Raw genomic sequence first — 11,563 nt, 5'->3', positions numbered from 1 at the left:
ACTGGAAGAAGATAGATCAGAGCCAACTAAGTTTCAGAGGAAATAACATGGACAAAAACCCCACAAGCCTTGCCTATAAGCCTTTGACCCTTAAAACAATGCGCATGCAGCCAAAATTGCAGGGACAGAAAGTAGGAAATAAAGGTTACATAGCCTCCAAGGAGGACATATTCCCCAATGTCGACATGAGTTGACCTTGGAAAAAAACAAACAAGAAAGAAGCTTCTGGAAGGCAGAATTAGGTCCTAGAGAATAATGAACAATGGAATTCCCTCTAGAGACCAGGACCAGAGTGTAATCAAGGGATATCTTCTAACCTACGCAAAAATTTCTTCAAAATGTTTCTTGCCATTTCCTGCTTTTGTTATTGTCAATATTCCTAATTCTAAATGTTCCCTCAGCGTTAGGAGATTAAACATAAACTTCTAATTTGCTAATTGGGCCCAGTACAATAAGTTATGGGTGCTGAAACATAACATGATGGTGGTAAGAATAAATCCAAAAAGTCTTTTACAAAGATCACTGACCTGACTGCCAGGAGGCCATGATTCTCTTCCAACCTTCACTATGAGCTGTGTGACCCTGGGTAAATCATGATTTCTCAGGACTTAAGTTCCCTCAATTAGAAAGTGAATAAGAGGATGCCTTCCAGTTCTAATAATTCTAATTTAAAGTTCTTGACCTTGCTGACCCAAAAGAACTACAAAAATCCTCTATAAAATGTCATTACCTAGACAATACATAATAAACTAGCTGGTCTAGTTTTATAGCAAAAGCTACTCAGCACAATTCTAAAAAGTTATATTGGCAAGAACCATCCTGGCACTCTTTCATGTCTTGAGTTTTCTATATTATTTTGGTTTCATTATAGTACATTAAAGAATAAAATAGAACTTTTTTTTTTAAACTGAGAAAAGACACTTGCCTTCCATTTCATTAGGCTTTAGAAACTAATCCAAAAAGAAAGGAGAAAGTGCACTGTACCTAAACATTTTAATTCTTTTATAGTATTTCCAGATTAAAAGTGAGAATATTTTAAAAACCAATTGCAATTTGGAGTAACTTTCAATCTAATGATACCATAATAAAATACTTTATCAGTCATACAGTCAACAAGAATATTCACTGAATCCTAAAAACATTATTTTTTCAGATAATTAAAATTTGAAAAATATATCTGCTAAATTTCAACTTGTGAGGTCCTTTCTAATTTTCTGGAAGAAAATACCATTTGGGACTCTGCCTTCTTCACTGAGAAAAAAAAAGCTAAAAACTAATATTCTATATTAGTTCACGTATATTATTAGTATATTATTAGTTCACGTATATTATTATTATTATATATATTATTATTCTATATTATTCACGTATAAAAATAAAAGCCAAACATTTTAAGAGAGTAAGGCCCAAATTCTGTTAACTTCAAATCACTGTATGTTGGGACAAAGAAAAAAATCGCAAACATTTTTCAAGTCCTGCTATCACATACCCGAGTACCATCAGTGAGTTTCTAAATTAATCACATTTATTGTCACTGATTATAAACTATGAAACTATAGATGTTGGACTAATCAACTCCATTGTATCTTGGGAAAAGTTCATTCTAATAATCTGTTGAGTGGATTAGTGAAGCAAAAGAAGAAAAATGAGATTAAGTACCGTGAAAATACCTCAAATCTGACAGAAATTTGCAGGTGTACCTCAGAATATACAAAAATTTAAGTAAGTTTAAATGATGGAAGATTTATAAGTGAAATATTTTTTTAAAAACGACTTAAGGAGACTATTTAGATATATTTGACAAGTCTCAGGTAAAGGAAGAAATGCTTTCTTTATGATAAAATTACCCCTTAAGAAAAGTCTTCACACATTTAGATGTTTCCATACCAGCACAGATGTTGAGAAGTCTCTTGTTTGCTTTTATTCAAAACACTTTACATATGACAATTTCTTCCTTCTCTTGAAACTTGAAGACTTATCTTTCCTTCTGTTCTAGGAAACTGTCTTATGTTATTTCTTGGATGATTCTCTCCCATTTTCTCTTGTATTAGTGGGCTGCTACTGGACCTGCTGGTTTATGTCACTAATGACTTCTTCCTCAAATTATCTTTCAACAGCTCAGTGAATTTTTTTTAGCCTTTAGATTTCTAATTTTGGGAGTTATTTCCCATTCTTTAATTTTCCTTTCCTTTAATTCTCCTTTTTTAAAAAGACTTATTTTCTATGCAAAAACCTTCTCACATTTTTAAAGACCTGTTTCTTTTCTTTTTCTTTCTTTTTTCTTTGAGAGAGAGCATGTGTGTGTGTGCAAAACCAAGAGCGGCAGGGACAGAGTGGGCAGAGGGAGAGAGAGAGGATTTCAAGAAGGCTCCATACAGCTCGGAGCTGATCAAGGCTCAAGCAAGGCTTGATCTCATGACCATGACATGACCTGAGCTGAGCTGCTCAGGTGCCCCTATAGTTTGTTTCTTTAGTTCCTTACTGCTGTCTCTATAGTTTCTGTCTCATCAGAGCTCTTCCTTTGTGTCCTTTGGGTTTATTTTATCTCTGTCATATTGGAGTCATCCCTAAATATCTGGTGATCCTTGGCTGTCTATTCCTACTTAAGTGTAAATTATTAGTAGAGCAAGTTGGCAGCTCTGTCTGTGTCGGGGGGGGAAGGGAGCTTGTTGAAGGTGAGTGTCACTGAAAAGCAACCAGGGCAGCAAGCTGGCTTTCTCTGTGGGGGAACCCCTACGGGGACTTTCTCTGGGATCATTCTGTTTCTCTGGAAAATCCTCTAACACTGTGTTTGGTACTTAGAAGTCTGGCTCCTGGTGCTCACTGTTCCTGTGTCCCCATCTTCTGGGTTGGGGGAAGGTACTCATCTGGCTGGGGTTAGACAAGGACCTGGGTGTCCAGCTGGTCCTTTTATAGACTTTCAGCTGGTCATCTGTTTCTAGTGCCATGCCTCACCTCCTCCTTCAGCCTAACCTTTAGTTACAGAACCTTCTAAGGTTCTATAAGGTAAAACTGCTTCCTTACACTATCCTCTTCTGTAGGTGCTTAGGTTTCGCCTTCCTCTACTCCACTAAGTCATGGTATCATACACTTTCTGTATTCATATTTATGAGAAGTACTGATGTCACCCACTTTTTATCAAAAAAAAAAAAGGTGGAATTTTTGTTTCTTATTTCCTTTGTTTTGAATGGACATTTTAACAGGAGAAGGTGGAAAGTTCTTTACATGTCATTGTAAAATCAGAAGTTACAGTTTCTGAGTTACTTCACATACCATTTGTAATGGCTGAATTTACCACAGTTTTCATCTTCTCAGTACACATTCCCAAATCTCTTCTTCTAATTCATTTGGAGAAAGACTCCCTCACTCCCTGAGACCCCGTGGGGTTTTCAGTCACTGGATGCAGGTCTGTGGCAGCACCGGTGAACACGCCCCAGGCTGGCCCACCAGAATACTCCGTTCCCTGGGCCACAGTGATTATTCACCACATGTGGAGCCAAACTGAGTTGATCCATATCTTCCCTGTGGCCAATTGCTAGATGTGCGGCTCAACAAGTTCTCTTCCTGTTGAGATTGCTAAACCAGGAAGTTGACAGTCTCAAGCTGCTGGTAGTCATTTTACTGGTTATATGCCTGTCTGAATAATGACGAATAAAGAAACCAGCAGAGCTGAAAAAGGGTCCAGATGAGATCATTTGAGTTCCTGGCTGCAACCATGCTTGAAGCCAGATGCACCTCTGGAAACCATAGCTATGTAAACAATTAAGTTCCTTTTATTTTCATAAGCTGGCGTGGGCTGGCTTTCTTTCACTTGCAACCAAAGGAGTCCTGATGAATTCATCATTTAATCAAAATGTTCCAAATTAGTAACACTTGAACTATAAAACACCACTTCTTCACCAAAATTAAACAGCCTAACTTCTTTTATTAAAATAAAATCACAATCATAAGTAACATATATGTATGTCCCTTCTATCTGAATATTCTCATGTTTCCAGAGTAGAAGGATCTTTGAGAAGGAGGCATATATACTCTGTAGTATTACAAACCCCAGAGTCACTAGCCTACAGAATGATTTTCTTCCAGGTACTTAAAAAAGTCTTGTCATTTCTTTAAACCTTCTCCATCAGTTTTTAAAAAAACTCAAGTTGCATGGTTATCTTACATAAAGGCTATGTGGAAAAACAAAATAATATATCTCAAAATATTTGTTCCATTAGGAGGAAAAGTTTGGTTGATATTCAAATAATTATTCAGCCTCAATCTCTGACCAGGGACTGGAAACAAGGATAATTTCAACCCAAGTATTTTTGGGAAGGAAGATGGTAATAACATGCCTCCAAGGAGACAGGTGGGGATGCTTAGAAGTCATGTGTTCCTTGGATGTTCTCCCTGGTATAACTTCCCCATTACTGTCTGCAGTCCAGTGCTCACCAATCCAATGGTCATTGTCTAAGGCTCTAGGTTTGAAGACGTTGCCTGCGTCTTTAGTGATTTCGAGTACATTTAGAGGCCATGCAGGTAATCTAAAAAAAATGAGTAAGCTAAGCATTCTAAATGTGTTAGAATTACTTTATTTGCATTAAAGAGTAAATCTTATTAAAATTCAGTCTCTCTCACTCTCTTTTTTTATTGGTTCAAGTCCTGGGAGTTTTTCTTTTTCATGCATCATTCCTATCTACTGCTCCTTGTTCATCCATGATTTGTTTCATAGAATTATAAATAATAGATTTTTGGCACTGATACTCTCTCTATGTAAAGAAACTGTGTATGAGTAGGAGCTAATAATAATTGATAGTAATAGTTCAGTTTATTGAGCACTTAGTATGTGCCATTCACTGTTCTAAATCAGTTATATGTATTAAGTGATCTTGCACTCATTTCAACTCCTTGAGGTAGGTACCATTATCCTCACTTTATAGACGAGGGCATGGAGACACTGAGAGGGGTTAGCAGCCTGTGCAAGATCACATAGAAAATAAGTTGTAAATATGAATACAAGCACTCTGCCTCAAGGATCTCTGTTCTTAAACTATTACTCTGCACTCCCCAAAGAAATATGCCATCCTATTACAGTTTGAATTGTGTCCCACAAAATGTTAACTTAAAGTCCTAACCCCTGGTACCTGTGAATGTAACATTATTTGGAAGGGTCTCTGTAAATATAATTAGGTTAAGATGACATTATACTGGATTAGGGTGGGTCCTAATGCAGTATGATAGCTGTCCTTATAAGAACAGGAAAACTGGGACACAGAGGAAAGACATCCATGAGATGATGGGGCAGAGTTTGGGGTTATGCTGCCAGAAGCTAAGGAAAGCATGGGGTTACCAGAAGCTACAACAAGCAGGAAGGAGTGTCCCCAGAGGTCTCTGAGGGAGCATGGCTCTGCCAACACCTTGATTTAAGACTTCTGGCCTCAGGGACCGTGAAAGAATACGTTTCTGTTGTTTAAAGGTACGCAGTTTATGGTACCTTGTCATGACAGCCCTGGGAAACCAACATACTGTCTTTCCCTTGTATTGAAATATACCATCTTACCAATCTGTCATTTCCTAGTTTCATACAGATGACAGTAGGAATAACATTAACTGTCCTCTGAATTCTATGTAAAGAAAATCAACAGCCAGGGTTGGGGCTGTGAGAATGAAAAACCCAGCCTCCCATCCAGTTGGGGCAGCTAAGCTACCCTCAGCTCTAGCTGATCACTGTCACATGAACAGTTCAATTTTCACAAGAACCCAGAAAGTGGATTTGTACATTAGTTAAAAACAAATTAAATTAGTTACTAGTTAAAATAACACTAGTTAATAACTAATTCATGTTTAAAACAAACACTGTGCAAACAGGACACATCTATGGACCAAATCTGACCACAATCTCTGCTGTTTTCTTTACTTTGTCCACTTCCCCTTGACCACTTTCACTTGACCAGGCCCTAACTGGAGTCATCCAGCTACCAGATCTAGGAAGCAGGCACAGTGTGGGTACGTGAGAAGCCATGTGGAAGTCAGCGCTGTAGGACTAGGAAACCCTCTTTGAGATACAGAGTGTAGCAGATGCAGAAGAATCCTACACACTTTTGAATCCAAGACTGAACACATGCACTCCTCTGGATCCATACCTGGAGTCTAACACTATTCCTCTGTTCTGTCAGCTGGCCTTCCTAAGGCTTGCTTTTTTTTTTTTTTTTTTTTTGTCAGTCTGATATATAAGGGACTTAGAGCTTTACTGGGTAAAGGTTTTGGGTAAGTCTAGGACATGATCTTGGTATATCTCAGATTCACTGCCATTTCATTCATAGCACTGTGTTTATAACGTAAGCATATAACTTATAATTCCTAAATTTCTTATCTCTTATGTGTATATTTGAACGAAGCCTAAGTGGATTGCAATAGCTCAGAGCTGCCTTTCAGTATTCACCATCCTATAACCTGTGAAAGTTGTCCTGAAACCTGGAAACATTTCTGAAAACAAGTTTTGTGAAATTGAAATCAGTTCTACAAAATGTGACTTTATTACTCAGGCTTGTTAGAAAAACTTCTAAAATATAAAGAATTGTTCTGATTATGTTAACATCAACTGTAGCCCAATAGGTCTACTACTATTTAGTAGCCTTAGAATCTTCTGAGTCCTCCTTGGCTATAAACATTGCTTCAGTATCTACAGGAGTTCAGACCTATTTGATACGGTATAGAAACTAATGATTGCTGCTGGTAAGTGAAAGGAAGTACTTGATATGTTGCCAGGACTCTCTCTGCTACATTGAGATATTAAATTCAGTGATGCAGTTTGGCACACTACAGTGTTTGAGACCTGGAAAATTGACAAACATTATTTTAGAAAATTTGTAGAGCAAAGTTAAGAAGTGAAATACTGCAAAATCAGCCCAAGTTCATCTCATTTAATGTTTTGGGCTTTTAAAGTTTATTTTTGCTTGAATTAAAAATATCTCAATCTTCCACTTCAAACTGATAAAATCATACTGAAATTCACTAGCTGATATTTCTCACAAAACCCCAAATAGTCAGGAAAGCCAATTTTATCCACATTTGACAGATGAGGAAACTGAAGCTGAGGGCGTTAAATAACTTGTTCAAGGTTGTTAGTGACAGAGGTAAAAGCCTGCACTCAAACCTCCTGATTCTGAGTTCAGTAACCTTTCCCACAAATATGTCATGCAGACTTCTAAGACCAGGCTGTTCAGCCATTAGGATAGCCAGACCTGTGATCAAAATTGCCCTTGATTTCTTTTTTTTTTTTTAATGTTTATTTATGTATTTATTTTTTTGAGAGAGAGAGAGAGAGAGAGAAAGAGACAGACAGAGCGTGAGCAGGGGAGGGGCAGTGAGAAAGGGAGACACAGAACCTGAAGCAGGCTCCAGGCTCTGAGCCGTTAGCACAGAGCCCACCGCTGGGCTTGAACCCAAGAACCATGAGATCATGACCTGAGCTGAAGTCAGACGCTTAACTGACTGAGCCACCCAGGTGCCCCAAAACTGCCTTTGATTTCTGATGTCAGATAAATCTTTCAAATGTCTGTAAATCTGAAGTTTCTCATTTGTAAAATGGGAGTTAAAATTATAAAACACATGTGACGACCATAGCACAGGGTGGGCACTGAACAAATGCCAGTTCCCTTCTCTCTTTCTTCTACAAGATCCCTTAAATCTAAGTAGATCGTCCATTCTCTGGTTCAAAATCTGTATGATTGGTGAAACCCTAAATAACTATAGAAAAGTAACTCAGGGGATACGCAGATACTGAAAGCACAACGATAAGCTCATTGTCACAGACAAAGAAGACCATAGCAGAAGTTCTTGTCATGTATGATTATATAATGGCCAAGAGAGTGGTTTAAAAAAAAAAATCCATGATCTTGAGTCTTGTTTTTAAAGGGGCAGGTCACATCAAAACATCACGCCTTGAACTCATTCTCTGCCATGTAATAAATATGGCTCATTGTCTCCAAACACAAAATATTCAAAACATATCAAACAGGTGTGACATACTTCCAACTTAATGGAACTGTTTGAGACTCCAAAAGTAGGTTATCCCAATAGCTATCATGTCCTACATCAGCCAGGAAAGAGATTCCTCAGGACCACACGGCTAGTCAGTGCCACAAAAGAACTTAAATGCTATCTTCTTTGTACCTCCTCTCTCTGGCTCACTTGGGTGAGAATGAAGTAGGGGCACGCATGACCGACACTAGGTGGGGATGGGCCTGAAAGAGAGGCAAGAAGTTAAGGGGGCTGCAGATGTGGGCAGGAGGGAAGCATAAGCTCAGAGCTGCTAATGTCAAGAGGCATTCACAGGCCTACTACCACAAAAGCTAAGCAATTAGCAAATCCGATGCTAAAAATATTAAAATGCATAACATGATTTAGAATATTTCTTCCAATTTCAACTTAATGCTAGGGAATTACGTGCCAATAGCTGTCTTACGTTTGTGACTCCAGCTCTTGGCACACTCCTGCAGAACTGGGGTTGTGTTATTGCATATGTGGGTGGTTATTAAATGCTTTATAATGATTATGTTAAAGGTTATATTCCTCATACACATAACTTCACTTACTATTATGAGTTAGACGTGTACATGAGTAGACAATGGTCTCCTTCCATTAAATGCAAACTGGCTGAAATTACTGTTTAAGTTGCCAGGTTGTAAGAGAAAAGAGAGCAAATTAATGAGGGTGAAGTTGTATAATCAGTTTATAAAACAAATCATGCTGAGGTCAAGGCTGACATCGCCAACTCCCACACATCTAAGTACCCTTAAAAATGTGACCTTCTCTTTTTTCCCGCCACCACTGCTCTAATTCAAGCTGTTTCTTATTTCTCTTCCATTCACATGCGGTTGATGAATCATTTATCTTGGCAAAACATGAATTCCATCATGTCACCCGTCTCAGAAACCTCTGAGGGCTTCCCACTGCTTGAGACACAAAGGCCCAACTCCAAGGCAAGGCATTCATGGCTCTCCTAAATTTGGCCCATCCTTCTCATTCAGTGGTTCTCAACCACTCGGGGAGGTTTAAAAGATAAACAGGCGTACATCTTGTGCCCCAGAAATTTTATTTATTAGTTCTGGGGAAAGATCTAGGGACTTGTATTTTTAAATTTTTTTATTTTTTCAACGTTTTTTATTTATTTTTGGGACAGAGAGAGACAGAGCATGAACGGGGAAGGGGCAGAGAGAGAGGGAGACACAGAATGGGAAGCAGGATCCAGGCTCTGAGCCATCAGCCCAGAGCCCGACGCGGGGCTCGAACTCACGGACCGCGAGATCGTGACCTGGCTGAAGTCGGACGCTTAACCGACTGCGCCACCCAGGCGCCCCGGGACTTGTATTTTTAAAAATATCCGTGGATGACTTTTATTCACTGCCAGGGTTGAAGCACTGGTATAATTTTCCCACCTATTATTTCACCCAACATTAACTAAAGCTTCTGTTCCAGCCAGTAATGCTGATTTGTTTGTTTGTACCTCTATTTCTTCATCATGCTGTTAATCCAACTTGGAATATCATTTCCACTCTTAGCTCTTTATTTAAATTTAAATCTTTACCATTCCTCTAAGACTAACTGAAATCCAACCGCCATCTTTATAACCACTGTGAATCATAATGATATTGCCATTCTGATAACCCCAAGGGCATGTGTTACCTTCATGAAGTACTTTATGGCAATTAATAACATATTGTTTGCACTGCGAGTGTTTTTTCCATACTTCACTCCCTGTATTTCTGGCTCCTAGAGGGAAAGTCAACTTTTCCTAGTATCTTTGGTTCTCATTCCCTAGCCCTTTGCACCTACGACAGCATTAAACATAAAGCAGACATTCACTCGTGTGCTCAAAGCTTACAATGACTAAACATATTAAAGTCTCCAAAATTTATTAAGTGTATTCTTATAGCCTGACAACATAAATTATCAACCTTCGGCATTGTTGATGCATACACTGATGGGTTTTTCATGGGAAGCATCACTACACCCATACAGAAATGATAATTACTTGTCCACAAAATCTGATAGGATGTCAAACACAGGGTTGGTTGATGCCTATAAATGTGTTTTCTCTATAGACAGAAGTACTTTCCATGTTTATATATTCATTTCTCCTAAGTTCATAGAACAACAGAAAGGGAGAAGTAGTAAAATGTCAATATGGTACTTAAAATGACCCACCCATACGATCAAACAGCTGAAGAGTCGTTTACAATGAACTACTGTGGAGAGGCCAGAAGAGCAAATGCTCCCTTGCCCTCAATTTAGGAGACATGAGAGTATCAGTAACCTACAGGTAAATGTCTTTTATGCAAATACTGAAAGCCAAAAACTTCCTGGCATGAGAGCATCCAGCGATATGTTGAGCCACTGCCAGAGCTCCAGCTCAGGCTCTCCTGTGTCTTGAGCAACCCAGAAAGGTACTATCCTGCTTCTAGGGCATGGGAGATGTGATTCCACACTCCAAGCTGAAACTTCTCTGCAAAACAGTATTATGCATGGTAGCTGCCTGTGGTTAAAGTACCACTGGTACATATGAGTTAAATAGTCTTGGGAGGCCTGGCTGAGAATCTAACCACTATTTATAACATTGTTTTTGTGGAAAAAAAATGTTTTCCGCATTCCAAACAACAGAATTAGATATGAACTTTTGGAATACAGTTTTTTTCTTAGATTAGGAACTGACTGCATCTTGTTATTTACACTATGGTCAGTATTTTCCTAGGATAAGATGGCGGGGGGGGGGGGGGGTGGTCTGCCAAGAGTGCAGAACAGGAATAAATAGTTGCCATGAATACAGACCATATGTGACTATAAGGGTGAAAGACAGATGATAAAAGAAAAATCCAGGCACATTACTAATTTATTAAGCAAATATTTACCAAGAACTATTAAGATTATGCTGAATGACATGAGAAACAAAAATTAAACAAGAAGTTTGGTTTTATTTATAGTCCTCACAACCTATGATGGGAGATAAGACGGACATAAACACAAGTAATAAAGCTGCCTGGTAAAATGTGCTAGGACAGTGATAAAAACAAAATATTGGATGAAGTCAGCAGAGAGAGAGACAGAGACAGAGTGTGTGAAAGCTAGTGCTTCTAGCTAGAGCAATCAGGGAAAGTTCATGGAGGAGCATGCACCTGGGCTGAGCCTGGAGGATTTGCACAAGATTTCAACAAGCAGAGGACACAGTAAGATTGAAGGAGAGAACATCCCAGAAAAAACATGAAGTAACAAACACAGTACACATCAAGCCACAGAGGCATGAAGAATGGTGAGAATTCAGTGAACAGAAAAGAGTCCAGTTGGCTAAGGTGAAGGATATTTTTAGGAGCTGGGTAGAGGGCTTCGAATGCCACGCAATGGAACATGGATTCCATCCAACAGTGAGTGGGGAGCCATTAAAGTGTTTTAAAAGTATTGGAGTTCTATATGCAGATCTATCTGGCAGTGGAATACAGGATGGAGGAAGAGTGAATGAAGACAGAAGACCATCAGGAGATAATTATATTAGTTGACATTGGTCAAGATGACTTTTAAAGCTAAG

At 38.7% G+C, this 11,563-nt stretch overlaps 1 protein-coding gene across 9 annotated transcripts in view; it reads right to left on the bottom strand.

The window, feature by feature from the left end:
• ZNF438 (zinc finger protein 438) overlaps nt 1-11,563 on the bottom strand; it is a 179,213-nt gene that overhangs the window by 86,996 nt on the left and 80,654 nt on the right. The window lies entirely within an intron of this gene.

This window comes from Puma concolor, chromosome B4 (genome assembly GCF_028749965.1).
Source record: "Puma concolor isolate L17-30 chromosome B4, mPumCon1.1.hap2, whole genome shotgun sequence".
NCBI classification, from domain to species: domain Eukaryota; kingdom Metazoa; phylum Chordata; class Mammalia; order Carnivora; family Felidae; genus Puma; species Puma concolor.
This window is presented reverse-complemented; position numbering and strand designations above follow the sequence as displayed.